Below are 23,587 nucleotides of genomic sequence, written 5' to 3'. Positions count from 1 at the left end.
TGCCAGGCCTCGGAGGGTCGGCAGAAGAAGCTGGACTCTGTCCTGGGGCACAGTCGGGCTCTATTCTTATCTCAAGGGGGAATGCGTGACTCTCCTTGCAGTGAATGGGGGCCCCTGGCGAGGCAGAGGAGGAAACAGAGCCGTCACTGTGCCCCAGAGGGCTCCCCACACGGCTCCGGCTCCGACCAGCCCCTCGTGGCGGGGCCTTGCACAGCTTCCAACAGGGAGAGGCCAGGCGGGCGGCAGACAAGAAACTGGGCAGCCCTGCACAGATGGGCCCTCACTCACACCCAGGACTCGGGCTGCACACCCAGCTCCTAGGGGAGACCCACAGGTCGGGGTCCTGGGGAAATGCAGCTTCCATGCCACAGCCCCTTCCCAAATCTCAAAGGAGGGAGCCCAGATACGCTATGTACACCTACATACACGCACAGGTGGGCACAAGGCCCTGTGGCAGGTAGGCCCTCCACCTCCTCCCACAGTGCCATCTGTACTCGCTATACCCCACCAAGTGCTCCCTTGAATTTGGCAGAGAAGAACCCCAGGGGGCCCATGCGATCCCCACATTCATTCATCCAACACCTCTAGAAGTCTCAGGGCAGAGGAACTACCCCCACAAGAGCCTGGGTCACCACCATGCACCCAAAGATCCAAATCACGCATCCCTTGAGTCTGCAAGCATGAAAGCACTTCGTGGTGGATTAAGCCATGAGTCGGGGGTGACAGAGAAGTGCTGGAGGTCAGGGGCAGAAGAGAAGTCACGGAAGCTCTCATCACTGGGGGAGGTCTGAAAATAAATATTTACCCGTCCCCCCACCATGCACCAAGCATGTGCCACAAGTGTGATTATTCCCATTGCAAAGACGAGAAAACAGATGCACCAGGAAGGCAAGCTCCTTAGGTCACTGGGTAACAGAGCCAGGGTTGGCGCAGGGGCCTCCCATCCAGCACACTCCTTCCATTAGAGCAGCACACTTCTCCGTGCTCACAGGAGCATAGAAGGACAGGCAGGAGCAAGGCATGGAGAAAAACAGCACAGGCACAGTAACCCATAAGGTCAGAGGGAGAATCTGTAGCTACCAGTTCTCTTTTTACATTTTTCTCTTAAAAAAAAAAAAAGTTTGGCGGAAGAGGGGAGCGAAGAGGGGAAATAAATAAATATAAATAAATTAATAAAATAAAAGCTCTCCATAGGCCTGCCAATCTCAGCCTTGGCCAACAAATGGGGCATGAGTCATCGCAAGGGCTGTGAATTGGTATAACCATTCCAAAGAGCAAATCCATCTCAGCGCAAGGAGATGTCATCACGGGGATGCAGCACCAGGGATTTTAATAGCCAAAAAAAAAAAAAAAAAAGAAGGAAGTAACCTCAATGTCCATCGTTAGGAGATTATAAATAATAAACAGTTCGTCCGAACAATGAACTGATATAGCAAACACCAAAAAGGACGCTTTAGATTCGTGGGCTAACGTAGAAAGATATTCAGAGTAAAGAATATTACAAGTGTAACAGGGCTAAAAAAGGAGAAGAGGCCATCCTCTTTCCCAGGAGGAGAAAGGAGGAGGGAGAGGGGGAGGGGGGTGGGGTCGGGGGGGTGCTGGGAATGAGGCCAGGGTGCGAGGGGTCCAGGGGTTGTAGAGGGTGGGAGCCCCTGGAGAAGTTAGGACTGAGTCTTGTTTAGCCCTCCTCTAGATCAGCCCTAAAGGACTATGAAAACATCTGGAAAATATTTAGTTAGTGAATCTTTGAGAAGCCCCTGCGCCTGATTTATGAGCCCTACCTGCCCCGTCCCCCCGACCCCGTCCCACCGCGGGACGGGTCCCACCATGCACATAGGACCCTCCAGCAGACTCTCGTGATGAAGCCTTGGGGAGCCGGACAAGGTGTGTTCTGGGAGCTCCTAGGCTCCTGCCCACCGAGGGTGCTGCCTGGCTGTGGTCCTGGCTCGCCCTGCCCAGAGCGCCCCCCGAATCCGCAGGGGACCCCCTGTCGGGGCTGAGCCTGGAGACACCAATTCAGTGGTAACTGAGCCGGTGGCTCAGGGAGGGCACGGGTGAAGTGGGCCTTTCTAGCTAAGAGGGCGGGGGGCTGCTTCTCAGACACAGAAAAGCATCTGCTCCAACTCCTCCTTCTAGGGAACTTCTCTGAGCTCTCGGGAGGAAACCCGGGAATGATGGATGGGTATAAGCAAGAGGTGCAGAAGCCACCCGTACACACACGCGTGTGCTCCCAGGATCTCCTCCTGCTCCCCCACAAGTCCACAGGATTCGGGGAAGCTGCTCACTGGTCACACAACAGCTCTGTTTGGAGGGTTAGGAGGAGCCAATCCCAGTGCGGAGCTGTGGGGAGAAAACACGCTCCATAACCAAGCAGATGCCAATTCTCATCCCAGTGACAGCAGGAGGGACAGAGCAGGCCAGTTCCAGGTTCAAATCCCAGCTCTGCCCCTTACTGAGCTGAATGATCTTCCTTAACCACACTGGGACTCTGTTTGCTTGACTGGCGGGTACTGGTAAGGTTTTTTTTTTTTAAAGATTTTGTTTATTTATTCATGAGACACACAGAGAGAGAGGCAGAGACACAGGCAGAGGGAGAAGCAGGCTCCCTACTGCTCCCCCAATGTGGGACTCGATCCCAGGACCCTGGGGTCCTGCCCTGAGCGGAAGGCAGATGCTCAACCGCTGAGCCACCCAGGTGCCCCGAGGTACTGGTAAGGTTGACCGGCCACCAGAGCCCGGGAGTCCAGAAACCTGGGTGTGAGTGCACACTGCCTATTGGATCGGCGACCCTCGGTGAGTCACCACCTGTCCCTAGGACCTAACTATGCAGAGAGAGGGTTACAAGGAGGCTGTGAGTAGGTTCTGGGCAGCACACTGTGCTGTCTGCTGCTGTTTTCGATTTGAATCAATACCAACATTAGAAGACGGGGAGATTGTGGATTTGCAGCTGGGTCTGCGTTCCCTACAGCTGGGTGACACTGTTTCTGACGGCACTTGATTCCTGGGATCTCAGGGCCTACCTGGCCCCTGACATCTGAACCTGTCACTATCCTATGAGATGATCCAGCATCTCAGGATTGTGGGTGTTGGCCTCACTCTGAAGGCTGAAATGAAGTAATAAACAGTGACCCGGGGAGCCCGAGGGAAGAGGCAGCAGAGCCCCCACAGCCCCCTCCTGAGACCCAGCTCCAGCTAACACCAGGGGGACTCCGGGGGTCACTGCAGGGCCCTCCCTCTGTTGCACGGTCTGCGGTGTGAAGGCAGGCCAGCTGGGGGTGGCCGGCTGGGGGTGGCCGGCCCGGGGCCTTTGCTAGCTGGTTCCAGGGTCTGGAAGAGCCCAGATCTGCAGTACTGCAAGGCAATGCTCACTTTTCCCCTGGTTCCAGAACCCTTGGCATCAACAGCCCTATCCAGCTTCCCAGAAAGCATCTCAACTGTGCACTCGGGGCTGCAGGTTATAACCGGAGAACTTGATTTTGAAAAGCAGTAACCCGAACCTCCTGATCCGACTCCCCTCCAAGAAAAGGGCTGCCATCTCCATCCCCACAAAGTCCCCCAAGACCGGGCAGGTGCCAAGCTGCGCTGAGCGGCCCAGGGCAGGAAGCTCTGAGCACATCCTGGAACAACCACCGCCGCCCCCCCAAGTCTCTCCCCCATGACGTTGATTAAACACGAGAACCATACAGATCTGTGCCAACTGCAGGACCGCGTCTGGGGGCAGGAACATTCTGGACGGAGCACACGCCAATACTGCATTAGGGTTCTGAACATCGGGGACTCTGTTAATGCTCTGCTCTCGGGTGTTCAACCATTCGCAGTGGATGCGGGTCTGGTTTCCAAGAGCTGGGCCAGGCCTGGGGACCCCAGCACACAACCTTGCCCAGTGCTGGGGCCCTGAGTCACATGGGAGGCCATGCGTGCGTCCTCTCGGCCCACACCCACGGTCCCGGGCAGCTCCCCCGCCCAACCCATGCATGGGAGGCAGAGGCCTTGGCGCTCCAGGATTCCATTCTGCGGTGGAAGCTTCTAGAAGAAATAATTCCCTCATTCCCCTCCTGATTCAAGGCCAAGGAAAAACTGGAACCAGGTCCCACAGCCGGCTGTACCTTGTGCCCAGCTGTCCTGGTGCTGACCTCATACTCCTAGGGAGGCACTGGGGGAGTGTGAGCTGGGGCAGGACATGGGGCTCCCCATGCTCCCAGACCCACAGCCCGGGATCCCACACTTGATGCAATCAGCTCTGGTTGGACACACCATCCAATTCCAGGCCAAGTGCCTCCCGAGCTTCCCCCGCCACCCCACCACCAATGGGGCCAGATTAATAAAACTCCAAATTTCCTTACTTCTATCTATATAGCCACATTACATGTTGCCGATTTTCATTTTCAGTGAAAGTTTTCATTGAAATCTTGTGTAGAAGTCCAAACAAAAGAATTTTTTAAAGATTTTATTTATTTGAGAGAGAGAGAGAGAGAGCACGTGCACAAGTGGAGGGAGGGACAAAAGGAGAGAGGGGAGCGCGATGCAGGGGCTCGATCCCGAGACCCCGAGATCATGACCTGAGCTGAAGGCAGATATTCAACTGACTGAGCCACCCAGGCGGTCCCAAAGCAATTTTTTTTAAATGTAAGTGATCCTTCACTGATTTAATTTCTTGCTTCGGGTCAGTAGATGCTTCCCCACCCAGAGACTTAAATAAATCACATAGTTAAAAGAAGCCCTGATGACAAGAGTGCCAAGACCACAACATGGGGGAAGGATGGCCTTTTCAACAACGGGATGCTAGGACACGATAGCCAAACTTGCGAGAAGATGAAGCTGGACCCCTTTCTCACACCATTTGCAAAAATCAACTCAAGGCAGATCTACATTCTAAATGTTAAGAGCCCAAACTCTAAAACTCTTAGAAGAGAACAGGTATAAACCTTCATGACCTCGATTTGGCCAGTTTCTCATGTAGAACGATGAAAGCCACGCAAAGAAAAAGGAAAAAAAATCACATAAAGTCGACATTATCCACATTAAAAGCGTCTGTGTGTCAAAGAAAACCATAAAGACAGTGAAAAGACAACCTATAGAGGACAGAAGGAAATTTCTGCAAATCGTGTATCTATCTGATAAGGGACTCTTATCTGGAATATGTAAGGAACATTTACAACCCTGTAATGAAACGACATTGGTAATTTAAGTTGGTTATAGAAAAACAGGCACAGGTTCTGACAAGACCTTTCTCCCAAGACACAGGAAGCCAGTAAGCACTTGAAAAGATGTTCAATATCATCAGCCTTCAGGGGTGCTGGGTGGCTCCATGGTTGAGCATCTGCCTTTGGCTCAGGGCGTGATCCTGGGGTCCTGGGATCGAGTCCTGCATTGGGCTCCCCACAGGGAGCCTGCTTCTCCCTCTGCCTGTGTCTCTGCCTCTCTGTGTGTGTCTCATGAATAAATAAATGAAATCTTAAAAAAAAAAAATATATATATATATATATATATCATTAGTCTTCAGAAAAATGCAAACCAAAACCGCAACCGAAAATGCAATCAGAAAGACAGATACTACCAAGTGTTGGCAGGACGCAGAGGACTCAAACCCTCAGGTTAACCATAGTTACTATATAACCCAGCTACCCAATCCGTGGCCTTCCACCCCAGTCCATCCTGCACGCATGCATACACATGTAGACACACACACTGGTCATCAGAGGCTGTCCACACAGCCGCGGCTCGGTCTCTGCCTGCCATCATCACACTCAAAAGTACGTCACTCAGGCAAGCAAAAATGATTTAAAAGCGATTTGGTTTTTTTTTTCAAGGTTTTCTATTTTTAAGTCATTTCTACAACCCAACGCGTGGCTTGAACTCACAACCCTGAGATCAAGAGCCGTGCACTCCATCAACAGAGCCAGCCAGGTGCCCCAAAGGGGATGTGATCTTTAAAGTCTCTTTAAAAGGGCGGGGGAGATGGCTTCATTCCCAACTGGAAGCAAAACTTAGAAGCCCTTTTTTTTTAAAAAAAAAAAAGGTGGAGGGAGAAGCAGGCTCCCTGTGGGGAGCCTGATGTGGGACACAATCCCAGGACCCCAGGATCATGCCCTGAGCCAAAAGCAGACACTCAACCACTGAGCCAACCAGGCATACCTTAAAAGTCTCATTCATTCTCTCTGTGGGTCCGAATTACAGGCAGTGGCCACAAAAGGACTCCCTCCCTCCTTTTCTCCCGAGGGCCTCAATGCCCCTTACACCCCTAGGGTGTGGGCCTGTCTCCCCCACAGGCCTCCTCCTCCAAAGGACAGACAGATCCTCAGACATACATCCTCAAGATCAGTCCTTTCTCCCTTCTTCCTGAAACGGACCTTCCAGATGGCTCCGACCTTACACCTCTGCCCGTTGCTCAGACTGGCTTCCCAGAGGGGAGGCGCCCCTGGGGACTGAGCTGGCCAGACAGATTTCTCCCCAGTTAAAAAAGGGCAGGCCCTGCTGGCTCACATTTGTTCATGTTCTCAATCTGGTCTGTGAGTATTTTCCTGTGTGTGCCTTCCCTGTCTCCACGCGGAGGACACAATCTTTTTCTGTCCTTTGTACCCAGAGCCCTGCGACCCCCCTGCGCTCTGTGCCCAGGGACAGGCAGGCCTCAGAACTGGGGCATGGGGGGCAGCCCCGGTGGCACAGCAGTTTGGTGCCGCCTGCAGCCTGGGGTGTGATCCTGGAGACCTGGGATCGAGTCCCATATCGGGCTCCCTGCATGGAGCCTGCTTCTCTCCCTCTCCCTGTGTCTCTGCCTCTCTCTCTGTGGGTCTATGAATAAATAAATAAAATCTTAAAAAAAAAAAAGCTGGGGCATGGAAGGGAGGTAGGGGGAAGCACGGTGATTGGGGGGGTCTCTCCTTCTCCCCCAACCCCCTCCACCGCCAGTCCCCGGTGGAGGGTTTGCACCGCCAGAGCTGGATGCCTAAGCTTGCGATGGAAATAAATTTCCAGCATTAGATCAAAGGGGACACGAGGCACAGAAAACAGTGGGGAAGGCCCGAAGCCCCGAAGCCCTGCAGAGGGAGGGAAGAGACTTTTCCCAGTGCAGAGTCGGGCTGAGTTGAGAGCACAAAGGGTATAAATTCACAACGTGGCCCCCCTTGGAGCGCGTGGGTGGGTCCAGCCTCATAGGGACACACAGGGCTGTCTGCGCAAGGACGGGATGCCCTGGATCCCAGCAAATGCCTCCCAAATGTTGTCTGGCTTTTATTAATGAATCATGATGTCACCCGTGGCCAAGTATTCCCTGACCAAGGCCAACTCCAAAGAGGGCGGTGCGGGGCTCGGTGACCTTCGGGATGGGGAGGAGCCTGGGGGCAGCTGTCACAGCCAGGCCCCAGGGCGGACTGTCTCCAGCCAACACCCAAACCCAGCCAGAGGCCTGGAGACGCACTGGGGGTCCCTGGTTTTTCTCAACTCAGCACAACGGAGGCCACACACTGCCCCGGACACATCCTCGGCTCGCAGGAAGAGCCAAGCAGCTGTCTCTCGATGAGACATGCAACTCCTCTGTGAACCCCGCCAGCACCGTCCTCAAGCTGGACCCCAAACCCAAAGCTTCCCACTGCATCTGGGGCTGCCGTCCGGGACAGGGTCTCCATCCCTTCGGGTTGACCTGCCTCCACCCATCCCCACTTCCCATTCACTCTCTGCAGGCAGCCAGAGCAATCGATTTAGGATGGGAAACCGAGGCGTGCTCCCCCATAGCTTCTCTTCATACCCCAAAAAAGGGAGACAGACTCCTTGTTCTAGGCCACGAGGTCCTACGTGACCTCACCCTCCTCGACCTCTTGGACCTGAAACTCTTTCCCTTTCCCTGTCTGCCTGCCCAACTCAAGCTGTGTGGGCATTGCTGTCGTACCTCAGGGCCTTTGCACTTGCCGTCCCTCTGCACAGCACAGTCTTCCCCCAGACCTCCATCCGGCTCATTCCTTCTTCTGCTCAAATGTCACCTCAGCGAGGTCTTCTCCGACCAACCCACTTAAAGTAAACCTCCCCGGACGCTGCATCATGCACCATCCTCCACCTCCCTGTTTTATTGATCTTGCCAGTGTTTATCTGCTTGTTGGAACATAAGCTCCACCGGGAGGGGGGAATCAGCTACTTTGTCTACTGCTGTATTCCCAGTGTCTGGAACAATTCCTAGCACGCCACGGTTGCCCAACAAATATTTGTTGGACAAAGGAGTGAATGAAAAATGAACTGTGGGTTGATAGTGGTGCACAGGATCATGATATCCGCTCAGTTTACACTTTGTTCATCGTTCGTCTACAGATGGGAAAGCATTTAAATAAACGTGCAGAAGGACTATGGATTCATCGTTATCCTTCCAACTCACTGGTAGGAAAGGAACACATAACTATACCCATTTTACAGATAAGGGGACATGGATGTGGGATGTTGTGAAGGGGGAAAATGAAACATACTCCCTCAACCAAGGTCAAATTCGTAATTAAAACCCAAACTAGCGCTAGAGTCCATGTTTCCAGACACTCCATCCTCTGCTCTTTCCTCTCAGCTGCCTCGGACATGGACATTCGGTCTTGCTGGAAAAAGTAATATTGGTAATCGTATTATTTTTTTTCTAAATTTTATTTATTTAGTCATGAGAGACACAGAGAGAGGCAGAGACACAGGCAGCGGGAAAAGCAGGCTCCCTGCGGGGACCCCAATGCAGACTCGATCCCAGGACCCTGGGATCATGACGTGAGCCAAAGGCAGACCCCTGAGCAACTCAGATGCCCCTATAATTGTATTATTTTTAAATTAAACCATCCATGATCATCTTGAGAGATGCTGGCAATGCATCCTTTGCTACCATCCCACATCTATTTGTAGCTTCAAAAATACCTCTCCTTGGTATTAGGACCAGCTTCGTCTTGCAATCCCCAGAAGGACACAGAAAAACACACATAAAAGGGATATTAAGATGTTAAACAGAAAATACACGTGCTATCTAAGACCAACAACCAGTATCAGAGGTATGAGGAAACCCTCAAGGAATTCCCATCAAAGACAGAACATGACTATTTATGAACATCCTTCTGGAACCACAGATCATCAATAACCAATTTTAAAACATAATTAAATTTTATTCATAATCACGAGAAGGAAGATCAATTTCCTGGGAATGAACGTGACGCAGGGAATACACGAGAAGCCATTTATTGAGGACATAAAAGTGAGACTTAATTATGTGGAGATATTATGCTCCTGGATAGCGTCAAGGAGTGTGGAAGTCTGAGATTTCTTAGAGTCCATCCAGGAGCAAAGTGGGACCCCTGACGTCCGTTAATAACTCTCCAAAGAGGGGCACCTGGGTGGCTCCGCGGTGGAGCATCCCCAGGGAGCCTGCTTCTCCCTCTCCCTCTGCTGCTCCCTCTGCTTGTTCTCTCTCCCTCTCTCTCTCTTTCTAATAAATAAATAAAAGATGAAGTCCCAACCCCGAGCACCTCAGGATGTGACCGTACTTGCAGGCAGGCTCTAAAAAGGTGAAGTCAGGGCACCTGGGTGGCTCAGCCGGGTTGAACATTTGACTCTTGGTTTCCACTCAGGTCGTGATCTCAGGGTTGTGGGATCAAGCCCCGTGTCAGGCTCCACGCTCTGCACAGAGTCTGCCTGAGATTCTCTCTCACTCCCTCTGCCCCTCCCCTCCACCACCTACCCACCTGCTCCCTGACTCTCTTGCCCTATCTCAAATAAATAAATAGTAAAGAGGTGATTAAGTAAAAATAAAGTCATTAGAGCGGCCTCTAATTCAATATGACTGGTGTCCTCATGAGAAGAGGAGGCTGGCTAGGATCCTCAACCAGGTACAGAGGGGAAGACACAGGGGGAAGGCGGCCACTGTCACAGGCCAAGGAGAGAAGCCTCCGAAGAAATCAACCCTGTTGACACTCTGACCTTGAACTTCCAACCTCCAGAAGGCACACAGGAAATTAAGATGTTGATGAAACCCGCCCTCCCCCGCCACCCCCCCCCCCGGGCTCCTTTGTTCTGGTGGCCGTGGCAAACAAGGACAGTGTGTCTGCCAGGCTCCACGGACACAGGGTCACAGATCAAGCTGATGAGTCAGGAGGGGAAAGGAGCCCACAGAGCAGGGGCTCAGGTGGAGCCAACCCATACCCACCCTGACCTGGCCCGGGAGATTCAATGACCCCAGGGGACAGGGGACACTGGTGACCGGTCCTGTTTTGGCATCCACCTCGAAGCTGAGGTATCTGCTGCTGTGCCCACCTGCGCTTCTCACCGTCCCTACAACAGAGCCAGGGGTACGTCCTGACCCAGCTGCCCAGGAGCCTGACAACAAGTGCCCAGGAGGACAGATGGACCCCGGCCTCTTAGGGGCAGTGCCGGGCCCAGGGAACCAGCCCTAGGGGGTGGGGGATGACTCTGATCACAGCATGACGGGCCTCAGGATGCACTTCTGAGCCCCTGGGTCTATGAGACCAGAGTGAATTCCGTGCAAAGTTGTGAAATCCCTCTAAAGCATCCAGCTCGTCTCTGCAGAACCCCTAATACCAGATAAAAAAAAAAAGGACCTAGAAATGAATATGTAAATGATTAACCATGGATGTTCAATTTTTTTAACATTGTATTTATTTATTCATATTTATTCATGAGAGACACAGAGAGAGGCAAAGACACAGGCAGAGGAGTAGCAGGCTCCTTGCAGGGAGCCCAATGCGGGACTTGATCCCAGGACCCCAGGATCACACCCTGAGCCAAAGGCTCAACCGCTGGGCCACCCAGGCACCCCTGGATGTTAAATTTCTAAGAAAAAAAAATACAGTCTTTCTTTAAGTGAGAAGAGTGACAGACACGAGGGGCCAGATGGATAGCTCCTTGCCTGCATCCTGAACAGAACCCTCTGGAAACCAAACCCCTTAAAGGATACAACCAACTGGGTAAGGAAGGGGAAAAAGCACACAACAGAAGCCGCCTGGAACCAGAGGTCGAGCATTTTCTAGAAAGGCAAAACGCAGTTCCTCCAAAGGAGTATGGCCGGGTGAGTATGGTTCGAGAAAGGCCGGTCCCCTCCCTCCCTCCCCAGGCAGAGTGTGGAAGACCAAAGAGGAAACCCATAGCCCATCGCTGGCACTGAGGCTCGCTCGACTCAGGGCTGCAAACACGCTGGTGTCTGGGTTGCCTGCCAGGGAGACAAGGACAGGACCCAGTAAGGAATGCTCAGATGGGCACCTGGCGGGGAGAAAGGATCTCTGGACATCTGAGAAGTCCTGGGGTGTGTGCAGAAGAATCTCTGGACATCTGAGAAGTCCAGGAGGTGTGCAAAGAAGAACACCCCCGTAATCCTCAGGAGCAAGTCCTGCTCAGATTAGTCTGAGTGAAAGCTGCCCGAGGCAGCTCAGGTGGTAGGTAACATCCTTCGTGAAGAACGTTAGTTAAGGGGTGCCTGGGGGGGCTCAGTTTGTGAAGCGTCAGGTCATAATCCCAAGGTTCTGGGATTGAGTCCCGCATCAGGCTCCCTGCTTATCGGGGAGTCTGCTTCTCCCTCTGCCTCTGCAGCTCCCCCTGCTTGGGTGTGCATTCTTTCTCTCTCTCCTTCTCTTGCTCTCTCTCTCTCCCCCTCTTTCTCAAATAAATACACAAAATCTTTGTAAAAAATAATTTTAAAAAATGTTAGTTAAGGGAGGAGACAGCAGACACTTCGAAGAACCTAATGCTGAAGGCTCACCCGGGGCCTGGTGCTGTCAGCACTGAGGTTTAAGCAGAGCCCACGGCCCCCAGACCTGTTCCTACCAGCATGTCAGCCCAATTGGTGGCCTGAGCCCGGCTTGGGGAAGCAGGGCATCCATGGTTCCTCTGTTCCTTCCAGGGATGCCACCACCACACCTTTGCTGAGCAGATGGAGGGGCTGGGTCAGGATGAACAGCCAGAGGCAGCGCCTGGAAGGGCCAAGGGTTTCCAGCTATGCCTTCTGAGCCCCCCAGAAATGAGGGCCATCTCCTCTCCTTCAAAGGGGTGTCAATCCAGAAGCAAAGCCCTGGGGCTTAGCAAGGGGAGAGGCACATGATTCTGTCTCTGTAGGAGCAAGAACCATCCCATCTCGATGATGAGAACTTGCCCCTGCTGGTCCAAGGAAGGGTCCAGAGTGTGAGCCCCAGGCCCTTTGAACCAGCAAGGCATTCATCACGGAAGCCTGGAACCTACAGAGGAGGGATCTCAGGGATGCAGTAACCACAGAGGACACATTGAGGAACAGCATCCATGAGGGCGCCAAGAGAGCACAGGCATCTGGGGCCCCTCCAAACTCAGGAAGTCCACTTACAAACCTGCCCCTGCTCGGTTCCAGCAAAACAGCACATCTGACACTCACTGGGAACCAAGCCTGACGAACGCTGGTTTATAAGATATTTGCAACCCAAACAAGTGTTAAATGGAAAGAACATGGATACGAAATGGAAGGACAGGGCTCGTGGAGTCTGGAGCCTTCATTAAGAACATCTTCTGGATGGGGACACCTCAGTGGCTCAGCGGTTGAGCATCTGCCTTTGGCTCAGGGTGTGATCCCAGGGTCCTGGGATCGAGTCCCACATTGGGCTCCCCGCAGCGAGCCTGCTTCTATCTCTGCCTGTGTCTCTGCCTCTCTCTCAGGGTCTCGAGAATAAATAAATAAAATCTTTAAAAGAGAGAGACAAGGAGTGAATTCTCCAAAGCCTCGCTACTCAGAGGGTCACAAACCAGCAGTGTCACTGGGAACTTGCCAGAAATGCAGATTCCCAGGCCCTCTGGGTGCCCGAGGCCTGCTCAGCTTCAGTGCACTGTGGGTGGAAACTGACCACCTCGGTTTAGAACAGGCTGCGTACATCACCGTCAAGGGGCAACAGCTCAAAAAACACTCGTTTTCCTGCAGCAAGACAATAAAATTTCATTATTTTAGGACACGCTCTTCCAGAATCCATGCTCCTCTGGGCGTGCTAAATTGAGATCCACCTATTAAGTGAAGACTTTCCATGAGCATGGAGGAAGCCAAAAAGACATCCAGTTTCTTCTTCTTTTTTTTAATGTGTTAATGGCAAAATACTTATCCATACCTACCCAACTCACTTGGAAACATTTTAAAGTATTTTGTTCATCAGGCTTGCACAAGATCCACTGAGTGGATGCGTCTGGATTTTGGCTCATGAATAAATAGTTGTTTTCATACTTCCAGGCAAAGCCGCAACACCAAGTTTATTTTATTGTTTTTGTGGAGTAGAGATGTATGTGTTCATGTGTTTAATCCCAGTGAAGTATAAATACACAACGGCTTCCCTGAATTTGCAAAAACTCTCCGAGCACCCCAAATAAGTTAGTTTTTCAAACAGACTGAAGGAAACATCCCAGAAGTTTCTGTAAATGGTTTTCGATCCCACCACTGAGACTACCTACCAGTTTGGAATTTATGAGCTATTTAAAGTAATGGGAACATCCTCATATATCCTCTTTGGGCTCAAAGTGAGACTCTAGGACCAGCCGGGAAACCTCATTTGCATAAATATAGCATACCAGATTTCTGAAAGTATATTGGATAATTGTGTTTGTGCACAGGGGATGGGATCGGGGTGGGTTGGGGGAAGGGGAGTCCACATGGCCGTTCCTCTCCCTCGTGTCAAACATCCAACTGTGATTTTATCAAAGCGACCCAAAGCCAAGCTCAAACTCTCTAATGTGATTCTTTAAAAAAAAAAAAAAGAAAAAAAAATCAGAGTAGCTTTATCTAGATTTTTAAATAAGTACGAATACTGCCAAGAGCTCATAGCAGAACAGTACAGAGTTAAGAGATCTGAAAGCTCAATCTGTCCGGAGCTAACGGTCACTTCCTAACCTAGAGCAAATCCCAAATGCCAAGGCTCCCGTGTCCTCAGTCATAAAAGCAGGATGGTAGAAGGACCAACGGCTCACACAAGCTCACAGAGGTGCCGTAAGGACCAGTCACTCATCACAGGTGAGAACACCTGATATGCCCCAGAGCTCATGAAACCTTATTAAGCCAAAACGGGCATTTCTGACACCGGAGCTTGGGAAAGAGAGTCAGAATCATTCGGGGGGGGAGGGGGGAAGAATCATTCGGGGTTGTGTCTTGTAATTTCTTGATTGCACTTTGGTGTCGGGGCAGGGGTGGCTTTGCTGATTTCAATTACCCTGGACTCTTCACCCCTCTCTCTCAGATGACGCTTTACTGCGGGTCAAGCATCACTGTGGTGGAGGGGGGCAGGGGTCCCCCCCAGGACACTGCATCCGTCAGGCACCCTGGACAGACCCACAAGCCAACGTCCTGTGCCAGAAGGTTGTGCATGACATGTGAGCTTTGAGAGAAGAGGGTCATGTCTAAGGGCGCACCATAACCCATCTGGTAGCATTTGAGGATACGGCAGCCAAAGAATGAAGACATTGGTATAGCCTTGCAGCTCCCATAAATGACATTTAAGAATTACAGACTGGGGACACCAGGTGGCTCAGCCAGTTAAGTGATTTGACTCTTGATGTCGGCTCAGGTCATGATCTCAGGGACTTGGAATTGAGGCTCCCCCTGCCCTGCGTTGGGCTCCATGCTCAGCGGGGAGTCTGCTTGAGATTCTCTCCCTCTGCCCCACTGCCCCCTGCTTGCATGGTCTCTCAAATTAATAAATAAATCTTGGAAGAAAAAAAAAGAATTATGGGTTAAAGAGCTAGAACGGTTTGGTAGTTCATCAGAGCGTGAAGCACAGAGTCTCCACGGGACCCTGTAATCTCACCGAGAAACAAAAGCGTGTCCACACAAAAACCCCTACACAAACATCGGTAGCGGTGTTACTCCTAACAGCCCAAAATGAAAACAACCCAAAAGGCCATCAGCTGATGAGTGGTACCTCCGATGTGTTCTAGCCACACAAAAAAATATTATTCAGCCATGAGAAGGAATGAAGGAAGTACTACTCACAGATGCTCTCACGTGGATGAGCCTTGGAAACACCAAGCTATGTGAAAGAAGCAAAGACCAGAAGGCCACATCGCAGGTGACTCCATGTATATAAAATGCCCAGAATAGGTAAAATCCATAGGGATGGGCAGTAGTAGCTCCGTGCTCCTTGGTAGTAAGGGAAGGAGAATGGGGATGACTATTAACAGGCATGGGGTTTCTTGGGGGGCAACTGATGGTTTTCTAGAGTGAACTGCTGTAGCTTTTGTCTTGATCTGCCTATTAAGATATCCTCTTATTTGGAGGGGGGAGACCCCTCTCCTCAAGGGAGATTGCTAAGCTGAGAGGAAGTTACTACTTGTCTTGTCTAACTGGGGAGAGTCCACTTGCAGAGGATAGCCAGTTAGAGGTGAGAGATGGTGCCCCGTTGACATTATGTGAGTCCCTGGAGCCAGTCATGCCTGAACTCCACCCACTAATAGGAGCTCATAAATTAAAAAAAAAAAAAAAGGAGCTCATAAATTAACCTCCCCTCCCCTCTTTCTTTTGGCTGAAATTTGTGGATTGGATTTCTGCCACTTGCAACTGAAAAGCCCTGGCCCTGGAAGGGGAAAAACCATTTCCCTCCCGGAAGGCAGGGATGGTCTCTCATTATTATGTGCTCAGCCCTGGCTGAGGCATTCTGGTGGAACATGGGAGGATTAATAACAGTACCCTCAGTCTCTATAATATCACTTCCAAGTGAAGAATTGATTCCATATACACTTATCTCTTAACCCTCTCGGCTCCCAATATTACCAGCTTAATTTTAGACGAGACAAAGGAAGGCCCACCCAAGACGGAGTGACTCATTGGAGATCCCGCAGCCAAGATATGAACCAGGGTACATTCCCCATATCTCGATGCTTCAGACTTCACTGCCCGGGGCACAAGGGACCATGTTAAAAACTGTGGTGGGATCCCAAAAGAGAGAATTGGTCTCTGCCTTCAAGGACCTCAGTCTCAGCACATACACTTAACACTGCCAAGGGAGGGTTGTATCTGACAGGTGCATCTTAGATGCCTGCACCACTGGAGGATGGCTGGTCAGACTTCTCGGAGGCAGGTCTTGCAGGATAAGAAAGAGGAGGACCAGACAAGCCGAGCCAAGATACAGGAAGTTCCCACAAGAAGTCAGCAGGGTTGGTGGGGCGGGCAGGAAGGGGGGGAATTAGGAAAGAAAACCCAGAGGGTGTGACTGGCTCAGTCCATAAGCACAGGACTCTAGATCTCCAGGCCTTGAGTTCATGCCCCATGTTGGGCAGAGAACTTACATACCTACATGAAATAAAAATTTTTAAAGATTTTATTTATTTATTTATTCATTCATTCATTCATTCATTCATTCATGAGAGACACAGAGAGAGAGGCAGAGACACAGGCAGAGGAAGAAGCAGGTTCCCCATAGGGAGGTGTGTGTGTGGGGGGGGGACTCGATCCCAGGACCCCAGGGTCATGCCCTGAGCTGAAGACAGATGCTTAACCGCTGAGCCACCCAGGCGCCCGCCAAAAAATTTTTACAATAAATTAGTACTACATAATGTTTTGTGAACAAGTCAGAGAAAGCCCACAGACCACTGTTCTAATTTATGTACATGTATTAACTCCTTTAATTCTTCCAACAATGCTATGAAGTAAGTTCCATTATCATGCGGCTCCTCTACTCCCCACGGACTCCTCAAGAAGAGAAACAAGGGGCATCTGGGTGGCTCCATGGCTGAGCATCTGCCTTAGGCTCAAGTCGTGATCCCAGGGTCCTGGGATTGAGTCCTGCATCAGGCTCCCCGCAGGAAGCCTGCTTCTCCCTCTGCCTGTGTCTCTGCCTCTCTCTGTGTCTCTCATAAATAAATAAATAAAATCTTTTTTAAAAAAGAAACAAAACATTGAAATATAAATAAAGCCTGTTCCCCCTCCACCTCCCTTCCCCAACATCCTTCTTTCCCGATACCCATGTTCTCAGGCTCCCGTCCCACTCAGCCCTATTGAGACTGCACAGGTCCTAATAAACTTATTCATACTAATGTGTAAATGGTAAGTTTCAAATAGCTGTCTCTGTGACAAATGGCCAGCCTCCAATTAGAAGCAAACTCAAGCCAGTCTCCTTGGCTGGTTTCCCACAGCTATCTCAAGGATCAATTTGGATCATGGCTTCCATCCCATTTTCTCTTCCCTGGTGGTACCAGTCTTCTCTGCCTCTCACTCCCGCCCCAAAACTGCTCAACTAAGTCCTTTCCAGTATCAGAGAGCCTAAAGGTGAAGCCATATAGCAGTGGTTCCCCACTCTCACGATACCCTAAAGCTCACCCAGTGAGCTTTAAAAATACACTCACGTCTACGCCCAACCTCCAGGGCATGCTGGTTCAATGGGGGCCCCCCGAGCAATGGGTATTTTTTTAAATAACGATCATATTAATAGGTAACAAGGATTGCCTGGTTCCACTGTGCTGAGCATTATTTTAAAGCTTATGGCTCTGGGGTACCTGGCTGGCTCCATGGTTGAGCGTCTGCTTTTGGCTCAGGGTGTGATCCTGGGGTCCTGGGATCGAGTCCCACATCGGGCTCCCCACAGGGAGCCTGCTTCTCCCTCTCCCTGTGTCTCTGCTTCTCTCTCTGTATGTCTCTCATGAATAAATAAATGAAATCTTCAAAAAAAATAAAAATCAATTGATCAATCAATCCCCCACTACCTCCACAACTGTCCCCCCTGTGGACTCTCATGGACAGATACACCCTCCAACGGCAGAAATCAAACACAACAGCCACTCAAGATAGGCTCTCTGGCAGGCCTGGGCATCACATTCTGAGGGCCGCCTCCCCCTAACCAGTAGCTCCTTCACCGCATGACAACTGATAAGAAACAGAAAGCTCCATGAAGCCGTGGGTGATCTCGTCCCCATTCATCTCCACCCTCCAACCTCCCCCGGAGCTGATTCTTCGTGACAAGGCCACATGTGCCTGGTCACAGGACTGGACAGACTGGGCCCTGGGGAGCAGGAGGAGGAAATCCTCACTGTCGGCAAACCTGCAGCACTGGACCTCCAGCAGGGCTGGGGACGGGGCCTCGAGACCCCAAGTTCAAGCCCATCCAACCTGGCAGCTGAGCGGGGAAGTCATTTTTAAAAGATCCGTTTCTGTTACCGGCCCTGAGAACATCCACCCTTGCTCCAGCAGCAAGAAGAGGACAAGTCTGATGTGAACGCAGAGAGCTCTGAACCACACTTCCTCTGGCAGCCTGCTGGGCAAATCTCCTTAGAAATCGGCTCGTGATTCTGAGTCCTCCTGCCAGACTGACACACGTTGGAAAGAAAGTTATATAACTGGAAACGATGAAAAGATAAGGTTTCAAGTGACAGCCTTCAAAAAGTGTGCACTCACTCTATGCAGTTTGGGGATGAGTTTTTAAATACATCAGCACTTCCTTGCTGGGGGTGTGTGTGTGAAAACACCCTCAATTAGAGGCAGGCACCTTGGAATAATATCGTCACAGGCGTACACTGCTGGGGCCCTCCCATCAATCGACTGGATCCGTTCCCTCATCCCGCCCCCCCACCCCCCAAATCCCCAAAGCTTCAAAGTCATCCTGAAACAGGTTACAAAACGGGAAATCCAAACGGCCCATGAGCATATGACACGGTGCTCAGCATCATTAGGCACCAGAGAGACGCAGACTAAAATCACAGGGTGCGGGGCGCCTGGGGAGGTCAGTCCGGTAAGCATCTGACTCTTGATTTCGGCTCAGGTCATAAGCTCAGGGTCGTGGGATCAAGCCCCACGTCAGGCTCCATGCTGGCCATGGAGTCTGCTTAAGATTCTCTCTTTTGAAAAAAAGGTTTGTTTATTTATTTAGTCATGAGAGACACACAGAGAGGCAGAGACACAGGCAGAGGGAGAAGCAGGCTCCTTGTGGGGAACCCGATGTGGGACTCAATCCCGGGACTCCGGAATCACGCTCTGAGCCAAAGGCAGATGCTCAACTGCTGAGCCACCCAGGCACCTCTGTTATCTCAGTTCTGCTTTCTTTCATGCTACCTTCATTTTCAGATGCTGCCCCAGTATCAGCAAAAGCGCTCATGGCAGCTCAGGTTTATAATCCTACTAGTTTAACAATGTCAGGAGCATGTCTTTCTCTAATGTACAGCAAAAGGTCCCAGGGAGGGGGACCAGCTGCAGTCACATGTCTGTTCCTGGGTCACAATGGCAGGGCAGGGAGAGTCAGCCAAGCCTGGGTCATGTGTGTAGGAGTTCAGGGGTGGCACCAGCCCCAACCCAACTGTTCACTGTATGAATCCACCGCACCTTCAGTCCTCCATAGAAAAATTGAGAGATTTTTACCCAAACAGGGAGAATAGGAGACAACAAACAACAGACACCGACGACAGCAGGTTTCTTCCTCATCCCCTGCCTTCTGCCTTTCAACAGAAGGTCACCCTGTCACCGGGAAGAGTCACAGGGAAGGGAGGCTGCAGACTCTGACCTCGAGCTTCCCACGGCCTCACATTCCCACACACTGCAGCCGAGTGCTCCACGGTGGCTCTGGCCTCCTGACACACCCTCCCAGTATCTGAGCAGAATCCTTCCAGGGGCCCTCGCTCGGGGGGGGGGGGGGCGCTAACACCCTCGGGCACATGTGGGTCCCCCCCCTCCCAGAGGTGCCAATGAGAGCAGTGACTTGGCTTAGGCCCATCCCCACTCTGGCAGCCAGGCCTGAGCAAGCAGGAGCTGCTCAGGGTTAGAATCACACAGCCTTGTGTTGGGGGGGCTGGTGGACTTGTTTCAGAGGAGGGGGGAAAATCACATGAATCCCCCCCTCTGTCTCTACTAGAAAGTTGCATATTTTATGAATGGTGTGAACCGCTTCTGGCTGCTACTTCATTGATCCTTGGAGAGTCCTGGGGTCCCTATCACACTCACTCTTGACAAATGCTCTGGAGAGCTCCTATCTTCTGATTTTTTTAAGGAGAAAGAAGGGGGGAAAAAACTCAGGGAATTGCAAAAGTCCCAGTTTGCTCTGCGGGGTCTTTTTTTTTTTTTTTTAATTCTCATTCTTTATATTGCCGACCATGTGTCGCGATGCTTTCGTGGGGAGGTGTACAGTGGTGGAAAACAGAGCCACACCAATCAATCTGTGTTTTTCGATGAATCCACAGCTTGTTCTAAGGGAAGAACCTATGTTATTTGCCCAGTAAAAATGTCTTAGAAAGGAAAACCTAAGACAATGTTTAAAGAAATAATGTCTAAGTATTAAAAAATGCTTTAGAAAGGAATACAAAGACTAGCACAAAGCTAAAAGTATATTTTATTTTATTTTATTTTCAAGATTTTATTCATTTACTCATGAAAGACACAGAGAGAGAGAGGTGGAGACATAGGCAGAGGGAGAAACAGGCTCCCTGCAGGAGCCCAATGCGGGACTTGATCCTAGGACCCCAGGATCACGACCTGGGCCAAAGGCAGATGGTCGACCACTGAGCCAACCAGGTGCCCCATAAATAAAATCTTAAAAAAGAAAAAAATCATCTGTGTATTGCAAATGGTGGGATTTCCTTCTTTCTCATAGCTGAATAATATTCCATTGCTTATATAAGTGTGACATAAATATACACATTTGTAACATATGTTATACATTATGCATTTATATATTTACATACACAGAAAAAGTAAACATTTCTATACGTTTAATACACACAAGGCACAACTTCTTTATCCACTGATGGGCACTTACATTGTGTCCATACCTCGGCTACTGTGAATAATTCCAGCGCTTCCTTTTACTTTTGAATGAAATATTTATTGACTTCTCTTTTCCAGGGTCTTTCATTTCTCCAATAACAATATCCATATATATATCATCTAAAGGAAACCGAGGATGGGGGGTGGGAGGGGGTACCTGGAGAAAAACCACAAAAGCCACAATACATTCCCACAATCCCTTCACTCAGCAAGAACTACCATCAGCATTCCGGCACGTGTTCCTGTAGATCTTCCTTTACATGTGCACGCACATGCGCATCTGTTTTTACACAAATTCGAAATTTTACCGTGCACACTCTGCAGCTTGCTTTTTTACTTAATACACGAGAAAGTGATTTTTTTTTTAAAGAAAATGATGGCCTATTCTGCTTAGTGAGTGAAAGCCTGAGATGATACAACAACCTCATGCACTCTAATATTTGAAAGCCAGGAACTCTTCACTGAATGAAAGAAGAGCAGCCTATTGATAAAGCCAGAGGCCGGCCCACCGTGAGCATCATCCAGCAGCCGCCCTGGGGTTCGGTCAATCCAGAAGGACTCCCACCATCCATGGTATTCGCGCCTGCCACCCTGGGCACTGTGGACAGAATCCCCCCACCCCCCGGCTCCGCATCCTCCCTCCTCCACTTACTCAAGTCATCTTAGCACTCTTAAAACTCTGATTTCTGCATAGTTAGAGCACAGCATGAAAAACAGTCCTGTCTTCTATGGCTGTCAGAAAGATTAAGGACACAAGGTGCCCCAGGGTCTGTCACAGAGCTTGAAGCAAGCTGAGCACCCAGCTGTCCCGCTACCCACTTCCCATTTCTAAGACTGCAGCCCTATCAGAGGACTGTTGGCTCCATCACCCAGAGGACCCCTTCCCACCCTGACCCTCTGGGAAATAATCACACACACACACACACACGCACACACACACACACCTGCTACAGCAGCAACTTTTAACTGCAGCAAAGGAGGGGGATATGGGGGGTGGGGAGAAAGAGAAAACCTCAGAAACCCTCCACCCATCAATACAAAATACAAAATAAACTATGCCGCATTCATACCGCAGAAGGGCATAGGGCTTTTACGAATAACCACTGATGTGCACGCACTAACAAGAAGTTATTTTCAAGATAGGTGAGAGGGGTGGCGAGAAGAAATTAAATGATAGCACTCTCTCGGGGGGCGACTGGCTGGCTCAGTCGGAAGAGTGCGAGACTCTTGATCTCGGGGTTGGGGGTTCAATTCTCACGTTGGGTTCACTCACTAAGCAGAACAGGCCATCATTTTCTTTAAAAAAAAATCACTTTCTTGTGTATAAAAATAAAAATCTTAAAAAACTAAACTAAAATAATAAAATAAAATAAAACATTCTTTGGGCATCTGGGTAGCTAAGTCAGTTAAGCATTTGACTCTTGATTTCGGCTCAGGTCAAGATCCGGGGTCCTGGGATGGAGCCCCGTGTTGGGCTTCTCACTCAGCAGAGAGTCTGCGGGATCCCTGGGTGGCGCAGTGGTTTGGCGCCTGCCTTTGGCCCAGGGCGCGATCCTGGAGACCCGGGATTGAATCCCACGTCGGGCTCCCGGTGCATGGAGCCTGCTTCTCCCTCTGCCTGTGTCTCTGCCTCTCTCTCTCTCTCTCTCTCTCTCTCTCTCTCTCTCTCTCTCTCTGACTATCATAAATAAATAAAAAAAATTTAAAAAATTAAAAAAAAAAAAAGAGAGTCTGCTTCTCTCTCTCCCTCTGCTCCTCCCCTGGCTCTTGCTCGCTCTCTCCCTCTCTAAGATAAATAAATCTTTTTTAAAAAATACATTCTTGCTATGTATTTCAACGAAGAACTAAACCCACAAATCATTAGGATCTACTTTCACCAGGCGCTTGGGAGGCGGGCAACGGGTTAATCGAATTCTGGCTTCTCAACCTTTTTTTTCTTTTTTACCAGGACAACGCTCTCCAAGAAGCCTCTGAAGACTCGTCTCTCCTCATCACTCCCTGACCACCGTGAAATTTTAATACCACAGATAAATCGCTGATCCGTTTGTGTACTGTGACCCTCTGGAGGGCCACCAGCAATCCCTGGTCAGCGCTGGGACATCACGTCCAAGAACTGACTCCTCCCCATGGCAGATGTATTGTTTTAATTCACATGTTATTTATGTGATTAAAAGCTAATCATTTAAAAGATTCTCCCCCTACCCCCGCCCAAGCACCACATGACACAGTCAGACAGTCTATCCCCCCACCCTCACCCCCAAACTATCTGTGGACAGGACAGTCAGCGAGGCCTGGGTGGGATTATGCAGAAATGCAAACATGGACTCGGGCCACGTGGATATGTTTGCATCTGTATCTGAAAGGATGCCGACAGCAGGAAAAAAATTCTGTAATCCCCATGAGGCTACAAACCTTACCCTCGGCTATTGTTGGTGGCGTCCCTGGTGCCCCGTAGTGATGGCTAAGTCCCCAGAGCCCCCATGTCCCAGTGACTGTGAGCCACCTTCTCAGCACCCAGTGAGAATGTTCTGGTCTCCTGGTTTCCCCTCCCACCTCTTGGCTCGACCTTCTCCACTGCAGCTGGTTTTTCCATTGCCCCCTTTGGAGCACCTCTGGGCCCCACCCCTGGCCGTCTTCTCTTCTCTGCCCACCCCACACCCTAGGTTGTCTCATCCAATATGGCAGCCCAAAGACCAACACCAAGTCACCATGATGACTTCAGAGTGACACCTGCTGCCCACTCCCCTGGACTCAGGCCTCACCTTTCCAAATACCTACTCAGTATCATCACTGGAGTAGATAGAAGAATCTCAAACTTTGCATGCCAAAATAAATTCTTGATATTTTTCCCAAAACCCATGCCTTCTGGTCTTCCCTTCCCCCATTTTTTTT

The 23,587-nt window shown here is 50.4% G+C and overlaps 1 protein-coding gene across 2 annotated transcripts in view; it reads right to left on the bottom strand.

Annotated features, from left to right (window-relative positions):
* The window catches only part of GAS7 (growth arrest specific 7), a 208,389-nt gene that overhangs the window by 160,373 nt on the left and 24,429 nt on the right, over nucleotides 1-23,587 (bottom strand). The window contains exon 1 of one of the 2 annotated variants that reach the window (XM_055305581.1): nucleotides 7,886-7,983. The exons of the other annotated variant lie outside the window; for it this stretch is intronic. The gene's annotated coding sequence lies outside the window, so the exon portion shown is untranslated. Of the gene's footprint in view, nucleotides 1-7,885; nucleotides 7,984-23,587 lie in introns of those variants that run through there. 2 annotated transcript variants of the gene reach the window in all.

This window comes from Nyctereutes procyonoides, unplaced genomic scaffold (assembly GCF_905146905.1).
Source record: "Nyctereutes procyonoides isolate TBG_1078 unplaced genomic scaffold, NYPRO_anot_genome, whole genome shotgun sequence".
Lineage (NCBI taxonomy): Eukaryota > Metazoa > Chordata > Mammalia > Carnivora > Canidae > Nyctereutes > Nyctereutes procyonoides.
The sequence above is the reverse complement of the archived record's forward strand: the minus strand, read 5'-3'. Positions and strand labels throughout refer to the sequence as shown.